Source organism: Syngnathus floridae, chromosome 7 (assembly GCF_059516105.1).
Source record: "Syngnathus floridae isolate MCC-2025c chromosome 7, RoL_Sflo_1.0, whole genome shotgun sequence".
Lineage (NCBI taxonomy): Eukaryota > Metazoa > Chordata > Actinopteri > Syngnathiformes > Syngnathidae > Syngnathus > Syngnathus floridae.
Genome location: NC_142419.1, coordinates 14,748,012 through 14,760,160, shown reverse-complemented (window position 1 = coordinate 14,760,160; position 12,149 = coordinate 14,748,012).

Sequence of the window (12,149 nt, the reverse complement as noted above, 5' to 3'; positions counted from 1 at the left end):
ATAATTGCTCCCTGCCAGCACTTGAATCCAAACTGCCATTAGCAAAGGAGCATTAGCTTTTGTGTTAGCTGTGGTGAGTTTTAGCTTTGCTACAGTCAATGCTACTTTAGCTTGTTGCCCAAAAAAAACTTTATGTAAAGTTAAAAGCTTTCAAAAAAAGTATTTGTCAAGATTACCGGCTCTTACACGAGTAACTGATTGTTATTATTCTAACTCTTTGAGTTAACGGCGACTAGCCATTAGCTACTAGCATTAGCTTATGAATGTTAGCTATAGTGGGGACTTTTGTAAATCATTCAAACCCAAACTTAAAAACACTTTCTACCATTAACGTGCCACATTTACAAATATGGAAAGCTTTAATGTAAATGAACGCAAGGCACAAAAACAAGAAGCTCCGAATGGATTGGTGTCGAGATGCGGCAGGAAGGATGCGGGAGCTATTTTCGACTCCCGCCCCGAGGCGAGTCGTTTTATTTCGATTATCCGAAAGAAGCCCATCAATAAAAATATTTGCATGAAGACACTCGGCACTGTATGCCTTCCATTTACGTCCTGTGATTTATCTAGCCTCAGCATGCATTTATCACCGAGGCCCGGCTCACAAGGACACTTCATAGATGGCCATGTTTTGCCCACTGCAAAATTAAAAATATAAAATAAAGCATCCTTTAGAGTTGTTACCATGCATAATTTTATAGGAATAATGTCTAAAAGCGCACAAATTGCTTTTAGCAGTCACTTCATGGGCACTCTTCTTGGTAGGGAGTTGTCAAGTTAAGCAATCGGCCAAATCTAATCAATAGCTTTCACGTGAAGATGTCAGTAAAAGCACAGCAGGTGGCGGCTTTAATGTACTTGTTTCATTTGAGTGTCGCAGAAAAAACACCACACAAAAAACTCGATGGTCCATTATAACTTGTTTCAAAAAAGATTGTTGGGGGTATTTTGTAAAAAAAAATAAAATCAAATCTCTTAGACAACACAATGACAGACGATTGCTTGAACCGGGCGGTATCGGAGCTTGCAAAAACAAATCGATTATTTTTGTCCCACAGTTGACACAAAATGACTCATAAACAAGTACATATAAACATGGGCATTTACTCTTGAGTCGCAATTCCAACTTAAAAAATGAAATCATATTGGTAAATATTTCACAGCCAATAAAGCTTTTAACAAAGATGCTGCATACTCTGTAATTGTAACTTTTACAATTTTTGTTTGCGCCTTGTTTGTGTCAAAACACATGAAGGTTGAAAGTTTGTTTAATACATTACACAGCTTTGATTGGGCCTTGGGAATTCACAAATAAGCTCCCACCACATTTTCGCGCTGTCCTTCATATTTATTCCGAATCACATTTGCAAGAAACTGCTGAGTGAGTCCATCCACTGCCGTTATGCAAATTTCCAGCAGGGGTTGTGTCTTAGAGATAAGCCAAAAGTTGGTCTCTTCTCTTCCGACAGAAGCCGCCTCGCTGGCTCGCTGGGCTTATTCAGTCTGTATCGAAGCATGTATCAAAGTGGATTAATTAGCCGAGGTTCACTGTCACAGCCAAAATCCGGATTAGCTATTAGCGCGTAGCGTAGCTCAAGGACGGTTTGCGAGTTGCCGCTGGTAAAGAGCGTCACTCATTTCTGTGATGTCACGTTCTATTCAAATCTTGGAGTCATGTCATCACAGAATGAAATCGCTGTCGGAATTACAGCGCAAGTTTGACATTTAAACCCTTTAGATTTTAATAAGCACCATCCCCTTTTTGTGGACTTTTTCATCTGAGGTTCACAGTATATCCCGCTACTCTTGAAGAATGGAAACCAAGCCCTGCCCCTCAAAAATGTTTCTGTTGCCCATATTACGACTTCTACATTCAAATATTTCACAAATAAAACTACAGTCCCAAAACATTACAATTTCAAACTCATATATGGGGCAGAAGTGATTGCGCCCCATGAAAACTGCCTAGCAACAAGTGTCCATTCACGTCACTTGACCAGAAAGAAGAATATAGACTATATGTTAAAAACACAACTGAATATTTATTCATTCAAATAACTAAAATCCAAATGAAATGAAGGTGATATGCGACGGGCGGGTGGGCCCGAGTGCAGCCAGAAATGGGCGGATGATATCTGCAGATCTTTAATTTCTGTCTCGGGCTTCAAAGAACTGCCGAGGGAAAATGAGAGCGCTGCCGAGTGACCGGTGGGCTATCGGTAAATGGGTGGGCAGTGACACCGGGCTCATCAGCAGAACCGTCGCAAGGCGAAATGATTCTGTCTGAACGATTCTCGCTGTGGGCGACAGAAGCCTCCACCTTATTTCATGTTGAGGTCCAAGCGTCGGAAAAATACATCTCGCAGTATGAACTCATTTATCATCCCTGATAAAAACTGTACCGTGAAACGTGTACATTTTTTTCATATTCCCTGACATGAATGTCAAAAAGTTTCTTTTAATCTCTTGGTGGAACGTGCAATGAAGAGAAAGGGTGAAACCATTTAATTTCCTTAAATTTGTTACCATTTGAAACATTTAGCTTCACTTCCATAGAGTTCAGGGGTTCGCACTACTAAAAAAAAAACTGTTTTTTTAGACCATGTGCTCCTACTCTTGGACCTGCGTCACTTAAGACTCCAAGTAACTGCAGTCAAAAGCATCTGCGTTCTTCGATCCCTTTCAAGGCCATCAAGATAGTAAACAACTCGAGTCTTGCGTAAGAAAGTAGATGACCTTCTAAAAAGTGCCTCATTTTGCCACTGTTATCGTAGTCGCTTTCCTTTGTCCGCCTCATCTGTGTAAACCAGCACATATTTCTTACATTTAACATCCCTGACCTGACCTGACTTTTTAATGGATGACACCAAAAAAAGCACCTTCTAGTGAAGGTGAGCAGATTTACAAATATTTTTTAGTTTATTCATCTTCGTACTCGTGCAGGGCTACATTGTAACGAGCAACTTTTTTTTTTCTTTTTGTTTGGGCTAAACCAATAATACAAGTCGGTCCAACATTTAAATATACGTAAATAGATTATTATGGCCATAGTTAAGGTCTTAAAAAATAAACTTCACTTTTTGTTGTCAAGTCTCAGTGACTGGAGTTGATTTTCACCCGAGTTCACATCTCTGGTACACTTTTTTTTTTTTTTTCGCAATATAAAGGCTGTTTTCAATTAGCCATTTAGCCAACGCAACCCACGCAGACGTCAAGCGGAGGTGCGGTAATGGCGCCGCTAATGTGCGACATGCCGATTGAGAGCTCAGCTGGCAGGACGACGGCCTCGGTGCAGTCTGCTCCGACCGATAAGGCGCAATCTGATTCAAGGAGATCAAGCACGCCGGAGGAATATAAGTCGCCTAACAGCAAATAAATCCCAACCGAGATGAATAAATACACGCACTCAATTGGGCGGGAGGGAGGACGGAAAAAAAAAAAAATCTGTGACAGTCCAGAGCCCAACTGATCCATCCAATGAAAGTTAGGTTATCACCACTCACCTTGCTGGTAACAAGCTGTCTCATCAAGTTGACAAAAAAAAAGTTATTTCCACCACAGGAAGCACCGTTTGAGAATTTAAAGATAGCAGGAGGGGAATAAATAAAACGGCAATGGAGGGAGTCGGTTGATGCTGGCGGTGGGGAGGGTCTGCAAGTGCAGATAAGGCACCGCTAGCCAAATTGATTACATCCTGTTTTCTTCAGCCTGTGAATTTATGGCCAAGGAGGAGGATGGATTTTTGTCTCCTTGCATCACTGATGCTTGTCTAAAAGTTGAACGGCCACTTAGGAACAACACGAGGTGTCGAGGGCCTCCGTGATGGCTGCCTTTGGGATCATGTATTGGAACGTGAAAGGGTTCCGTTTGTGTGAAAGTTTAGATTTGTCATTTCTATTTTGTTGAGAAGAGCTTCCTGAGACGCAACATCACATTTAACGGCAGTCAATTTCAAAATGGTAGATTTAAAAAAAATAAATACATATATTTTCTCTTGTTCATATTTTTTTTCTAGTTCTTATATATACATTTGATTTTTTTTCTAATTAATTTTTTTTCTACTTCAAAATTGACATTTTTCGTAGAATTGTTCAAACCAGAAATAAACAGTTTAACATCGTTTCAATTGGCCTAAAATAACCCATTTAGAATCTTCCATTGCACAACTAACATTTTTTATGCATTTACTAGGATGAATTAAGATTCAATGAATGCAATTAAAAAAGAAACGCTTTCAGATATACATCATTCCATGCCATTTTTTATTCACAGTGTGACCTCACGGAAAGGTGAGCTTTTGATACCACACTTGCATTGTAGTCATTGTGAGTGAGTTTTTTTTCTTTTTTTTTTTTTTCTGAGGCTTAACGTGTGTGTGAGCAGCAGCTGTCTGGCGCTTTCTCCAACACCGGAGCCTCGCTATCTTTTTGGCCGTGAGAGCTGATAAAACGACTTCAGCCTCCTCGAAGAAAGGAGGGGGGGGGGGGGGGGGGCGGGGGGGAACAAACAAAAAACTTCTTTAATCAGGCCGACGCGCTCGGCGAGCGGCGAATGCGAGAATTGAATTGAAGAAAAGTTGAGGTCAGATAATGAGACTTACATCTGTAAGACACAATACCCGCATCCAGCTGAAGGAAGGAGAAAAGCTCATTATCCTTATCGCTCGTCAGGAAGGCCCGATATCGATATTATGCATGTTTTCGGAAATTAGTTTAATTCTTCTTTTTCCCGCGCTTAGCGTCGTCCGTGTCCATTTTCACGCTTGCCGCTCAGAAATGCATGAGGCCACTCTTTCAATTGGTGGCCTTGGCGTTATCGACCAGCTTTATTTCGGTCTGTCTTTTCATTCATTTTGGAGAAAAGCTGACAGTTAATTGAACAGATGGATGATAATCGTAAACGTGGCCAGCTCGCGCACCCCCCTCCCGCTTCCCCCAGGAGAGACTCCTCTCCCTCTGCTGTCATTTATTTCTTATTTTCGAATATCCTCTGAAGCAACAGACTAAATAAAATGCAAAGGCTGCCGCGAAGGAACATTTTAGCGAGCCATGAAGGCGACACGCAACGTTCAGAAACGTGCTAGCAATTAGGCTGATTAGCATTTAGGCTAATGTAGCATTTTGTAGATTTTTCATATCGGTTGGTCTTTCGCCACCAAGTTAAACAGCCAATCCATTAGTCAATTTACTTCCTGGGTTAAGCAGACTAAAAAGTAAAAGAAACAAAACATTAAAAGAATCCTTGTGATGTAATGAGTTGAATGTTTGCGAGACGCTAGGCGGGCGGGATGAGCGGTTAATTATAAAGTACACGCCGCCCGTCGCTTGCGGCCTGACATTTCGTCTGTCTTCAAAAATGAAGCCGACGCGATGCGCTGCCTGTCTGTCGCTCTCCTTTCAGACAGAGCGGAGGGCGACAGCTTGATTTTGAAAGCGCACAAATTCGGGTTGATTTGTAAAAGGGCTCGTCTCGTTTACGTCAAGTTCAAGCGGTGAAACGAGGACTTGGGGAAAAAAACGAGAAAAAATGTAAAGGCATAAGCATTCTCGACAATAAAAGGGGGGGCTGTCCTATGCCCCCCCCTAAAAAGAAAAATCTAATAAAAATGTGGCCCCCAAAATGTGACGATGCAGGGGCAAAATTATCTGCCGAAAAACTAAACACAGCAAAATCCCTCAAAACAAGTAGCTTGCCTCGAAACACACCCAATTCTTTCATTTATTTTTAATTTCAATTTTTTATTTTATTTTTCCAGAAGGCTATTTACACATTTGGTACATATTTTTTTAAGATAACCTTGTAGTTCTATTAGCTTTTAATATCAAATCTGTTTTTAGTCATAAATGCTTGAAGCGAATAAAACGCTCTTGCACAAAAAGTGCCTGGCAGACAAAGAACAAGCAGATTTGAGTTATGTAATCTCAGTCGGATTTGTACTTTCTTTGCAGGCTGCTGCGAGTCTTATTTATTTATTACTTCCACGCAGCAGCAGCAGCAGCAGCAGCAGACCTTGATGCTTTCGGGTTTATTAGGTTGCAGGCACACGCAACACACACTTCCAGCTTCCAGTCCATCATGCATATGTAACGTCTCACCTACATTTTGTATGAGAGCACAAATGCGTGTCGGGGTCGCTAAGATAACTTGCAAATGGAGGGTTAGGTTTTCAAGGTTGGTGTAGTTTATAGGTTACAAATTCAAAAGTGGGGAATCAAGACTGGGTTAAGGTTTTAAATTAGGGTTGCGAGACAAGGTTTAGGTTTCCGAGGTAGGGCTTCAAGGTAACATTAGGATTTGAAAACAAGGTTTGGGTTTAAAGTCAGAGTCAGATTTTAGCATGGAGTTTTTAAGTTCATGTCAGGGTTAGGGTTGGAAATTAGCGATTGAAGCCACGGTTAGTATTTCGCGGCGGCAGGCATCTCCTCTCTTCCGAGGGTTACATAAGAGACGTCGAGGCGGGCCGGGCTGATGTGTCGTTGATGCGACAGGCAACTCTGAACACTCCACTTACTGATTTCCGTTCATTCATGTTTCAAAAGCTCTCATGCTACATCGGAGACAACGACCGGTTTTAAAGCGTTGAGCTTTTTAGTTTATTAATTCAGGTAACGCAATTGAGAACAGATTTGTTTTTTGCGATGGCTTCAAAAGTAAATTCGAATCAAGACCCTAATATACGCCCAATGAGCCAAATTGTGTTACTGGTGAGAGAAGAAAAAAAAAAACGGGCATTCGCTAGATGATTCAGCGCACTCGTCGGAAGTGGACCCGAATGCCGAAGGGGCTCGCCAGAAGCTGGCGGGCAGCATTGCTACTTCGGTGCCGATCATGTCATCATTCGCCTCAAGCGAGGTCGTGATGTCACCCGTGTGACGAGCCACCATGTTGGATGTTCTTGGAGGGAAAGGGGGTGCTGGGGTGAAGCATCCTCGTCGTCATAGCGATGGAAAGTAGTTTTGAGTGCTATGCGACGGTGTCACCGATATTAATAATTCAAATTAAAATCCCAAACTGGGAGTCTGTTTCATTTCTTTCACAGGGTTTGTTTGTGTGAAGAACAAGATGGCGCCCAGTGTCAAATGCTAATGTGTGTGTGTGTGTGTGTGTGTGTCCATGAAAACCGCCAAATTTTCTGCTCTAATTCCCTCCTTTAAATTAGGCAAGAGGCATAAAATATGAACAAGGCTGAGATATTTTGGAGAGGTCATGTGACATGCAGGGGGGGAAGGGAAGTGTGGGAAATAAATTCTTCAAAGCGCAGCGGCGACACATGACCTGGAACATGCATATCGGTCATACATGTGCACGTGATCTTAACTCGGGCCATTGTTTGAAAATTTGGATTTAAGCTCCAGTTTGAGGTTTTAGGACAAGCTTGAGGTTTCAAGTTGTGAATTTAGACAAGGTGACTCTCCACTAACAACCCAGGCTAACCTCAATATGCGCATTCTGTAGCGACCTGCTAATGTTTATGAGGTGCTTTTCTTTTTTTTTTTGAAATTCATTTCCCTCAAGGCGGCTTTGTGGCAGAGAGGCCGGTGAGCTACGCGGGAGATCTATTACTCTGCGGCGACGCGGCGGCGACAGGCTAAGACCCGTCGCTGTGATTTATTCCAAATCCCCCCCCCTGCCTCGGACCCGGCGTCTTGTCAATCCCGCCGGCATCACCTCGGGGTCGCGTCAGCGCGCCGGCACGGAAAAATCCCAGACAGTTGTTTAGAAAAATCTTCTACTTTGATGCCGTTGAAAATTAGGCAGTAAATTGGGGCTGATGTTTTTCTTTTTTTACGGACAAAGATGAAATGTGAAGAGAGGCTGACATAGTGCAAATGCCGCACGGCTTCTTCAACAATTTGAATCCAAGGGTTTGCCGTTGCGCTAATGCCAACGCTAATGGCGTGCATCCATTTTGTGTGTTCATATCATGTGTGCCCATATTCTGTTTGCAGAGACTGCTGAAGTGTCGCATCTCCATGTGAGGGAAGTGTGGACATTAAATCTCGACCCCTCCTCTCCCCTCCCACCGTAGTGTATTCCCGGTGGGAAGCATTCATCCCAGTAAGGTTTATTCATAAGGACAGGCGAGCGTCCCGCACTTTATAAATAGAACGGCTGCAAGCAAAGAGAATCTGGGCTCGTCGTTGCCGATTGCACCCACGCCGGTCGTGCATATTTGTTGATGACTTCCGCCCACCGCCGCTAATGGGAAACAGCAGCCTACTGCTTGCGTTGATAAGCGACAGCCAAATATGTGATTGACGCGTTCTGCTCAGCCATTTGCTTTAATTACGCCATCGCCTTGACTTGCGTGTCTCATCGTTGCCCTGAACGCGTTTGTAACTCAAAACGCTAAAGATCGCCTTTGCCGGTTCAAACGAAAGACATTGGGTTTCGTGTAATTCGACAATTTTACAATTATCCAAATCCGTCCTTAACTTCATATGAATATTTTTCTTTTCGTCCATAAAATGACAAAGATGAAATTGTAAATTCACCGTCGCACCTTTGATGGTCACCGTGTTACCCTTTAAGTGATAAAAGCCGTTTTAATGGTCTTTTTCTTGCAAAGCATCCTAATGTGCTATCGGATTGCCATTGAAAGGCGTCTTTGTGCCTCATTGGGTGATTCCAGCTGGCGATATGGAGTCACGCTGATTGCGACTACAGAAAGCCAAGGTGATTATCCTGATGGACTCCATTGCTAAATGTAGCCTTTAATTATGTGCACCCAGGAAAGGGTTGATTAAAATGGATAAAGATTCGATTGCTTTCTTCCATACGTTTTGATGCAAATTTAACGGCAGAAATCGCGAAAAAGAGTACAAGTGATGCCGTAGTTCTTCTATTTCTTTCATGCTGTTTTTTTTCTACAAGTCTGTTGAATTCCTATAAATAAGTACAAATATTTAAAAAATATATTTCTATTTCTTTCATGCTATTTTATTTCTACAAAATTCTGTAGAACTTCTATAAATAAGTAAAAATAATATTTAAAAAGAACTAATAACATTCTTGAAATATTTAGTGAAAAAAACGCAAAAAAATACTGTTCTTTTTTTTTTAAATGATTTTAAAAAAGGATTACTGGCATTAGCATTCATTTCAATGGGAAATGACGTTTTCTGCCACAGCACAGCATAAGAACCAAACCGATACAAGCCTCCGAAACACATTACAAGCATCAGCTTTGCAGCCCGCGCTCGAGCCTACATCTCCCTCGACGCCGTTTGTGTTTTTTCCGCCCGAGATAAATAACAGCCAAAAGACATTAGCCAGCTTTCCTATTGCCGACACTGGAGAGGAAGCGCTGCCCCCCCCAGGCCATGTCACCATACGTTAGAATCATCCGCAAATAGGTACAGAGGATAGGGGGTGAACACGTCAGGCCGGCTTAGGTCAGGAGGAAGACGGCCTTTGCGAGAGAGAATAAAAAGCAGCCCAAGTGCCTCCCGATATGGTTTCCGTACTGCCCCTTCATCTCTACATTTCTGCTTCTTAACGTGGCTGACTTGCGTTTACTGGCCATTCGTGTGTCTTTAGTGGAAGATGGCATCATTCGGGGTCTGCTGGGAAAGAGACGGGGCGCAGATGAAGTAGTGAGTGGACGCCTTTCCCAACGCCTTCAAATATACAAGCCTTCAGGCACCGGAAGACCTTTATAGGGCAAGCAAACCGTATTTGGTTGTGTTCAAATGGAACACTTGCAGCCAACAAACAAAGGAATGTGTATAATATTAAATACATCCACCTACAGTACAGAAAGCTCAAAATTATATATATATTTTTGGCGGTTTAGCTCAGTATTTTCCCGAAATATATAAATATATACTGTACATATCGATTACATGTTAAATGTGTTGCTCCACCATTTGTGTAATTCTCTTTATGTTTAGCTTGACAAATTGAATAATTCATAAATCATCGTCCATCATAACAAGTCGACTTGGAGAGAAGCAAAGTCGTTTTTGTCCATTATTACTAACTACTAAATGAGTCTAAATGTGTCCACTGGCTACTTTGCTTCAGCTCATCATTATACAACACACCAAAGTAGTTTCATCTCTATTCTAATATCAATCACGAGGCCCCCTGCTAACAAAATGTGACGGTCGAGGCGGCGCCAACGGCAAAACTGACTCTTTATGCCATTGCATGAAATCATAATTCATGCAAACCGTCGGCCGATCATCAGCCATCCGTCTTTTATAGCGCCGCTTCCCTCTGCGCAGGTTGACAGCGGCGGTAAAACACTCGGCCAGCTTTTTATATTTACCTTGTTAGCGCATAGAAAGGGCCAGCAAAGGAGTCAAGTGATTGAATATGGCTTTCTATTTCACCTCGCATATTCTTAATGGGAGGCCAAGCATTAGCTTTATAGCTAATGAGATAAAAGCAACGTTTTACTCAAGTGGTGTTTTTCATTCTCGGACTGCTCTGGCGTATTTATTCGCTTCTTGCCAGCTTTGAACGTCACGCTTGCATCATTGGTAAAAAATAAATGAATCGATGCTCGGATAGAAGAATTTGATTGGCTCGTGGGAGGAGTTACAATGATGATGGTCTCTATATTATATAAAGTTGAAACAAAAAGTATATCGATTTCTAAATATCTAATTTTTTATCTTGAATAAAAAGCTCCCCCAAAATAAATCAAATAAAAACAGCAAATTTAGTCTTTAAAATAAAATTTGATCTATTTTTATGAAAACATTTTTCCTTGAAAAAAAAAAAATCTGCAACATTCTCAAAAATTCTAATCTTGCAATTTTGTTTTATTGGAATCATTTCCAATTCAAGGGGTGAGTGAGTGGGAGTTGTCTCATTGCTTCATCATATGCGTCCTGCTGGCTTCATTAGAGCTGTAACACGTGGGATGACAATCATCTCATCCGACACGCACGGAACAACAGGATAGTCTAGCTCGCAGAACATGAAAAATGTCACGCCGCGTGTCACATGACTAATCAATGGTGATGCTTGATGGCCACCGGCGAACGTCTCGCGCCACCGCAGACCAATCAAACTAAAACAAGGTGGAGAGCTTTAATCAGGTATCACAATTTTGTCACATCGCTTGATATGACAAGAGGATCACAAAGCCTATGATCAACATTATTTCATTTATTTTTTTAAACATTTTATTTCTTTTTAGTTAGCTTGATGACTGAATAACAAGCGACCGAATTAGTATCCATGCCATTAGCAAGTTTAGCTAGCTAGCTAACAAAGCTAGTTCGTGGCACCAGAGCATTTCCAAAGTGAATAGAGAGATAGCTAGCTCTACAGGAACATATTTTCCCCTTAATATTGCTGCCCAACGATAAAATACAGTATGTCCTTGCCTCAAGCGTTGTTCCAACTGTTCTAAATCAAAACCGAAGTGGTTTATAGGAACTAAACAACCTGAACCGCTAGCAGTCATTTGCTGCTGTCGAGAGCCCCGAGCAATTTGTAGCCACTGCCTGGTGATGACCGTTATTACCGTGACACCTTAAACGGAGGTCAAAGAAAATCAAAATCACACCACAAGTGACCATTTCCGGGGTGCAGTTTCTCACACTGACAAAAAATATATATATTTCTTAACTTTCTTACTGTGTTAACTGTCCATAACACAGTTCATTTCCTTTCAATGTTTTCAGTCAGTAAACTTGGATAGGATTCATTTTCCTTTAGTGAAGAGGCAAAAGATTCAAGAAAACTACGCTGTAGCTTGAAAGCAACAATGAGACCATACCATCAATCATCAAAGTCTATCAATTTCAATCGAATTGATGTAGATTGTTCCCAGCACAGCCGACAGAAGCCCCGAGAGGTGCGACGGCCTGCTGAAAAGAAACCAGGGAAATGCCGACTTCACTTTGTCTACTGTAATCTTCTCTCGGGGGAAAGTTATTCCAGAAGAAAGTAATCCCGCCGAACCTGGACGGGCGCCCCCTCGCCGCCCCGACAGCACAGATGCTCCGGCAGGCTGCGACTGGTCATAGAGTGTCAATCACAATCAGCTTCAGAGTGCCAAAGTGCATTCATCCAGAGAATGCCAGATTCCACTGTAATCACTTTTTTCTTATTCCATCTCCGCGTCTTCATCCTCATCCTCCGGCTTTCTCGGATTCCGAGGACAGGCTGTCGCTAAGTTTGACCTTGGG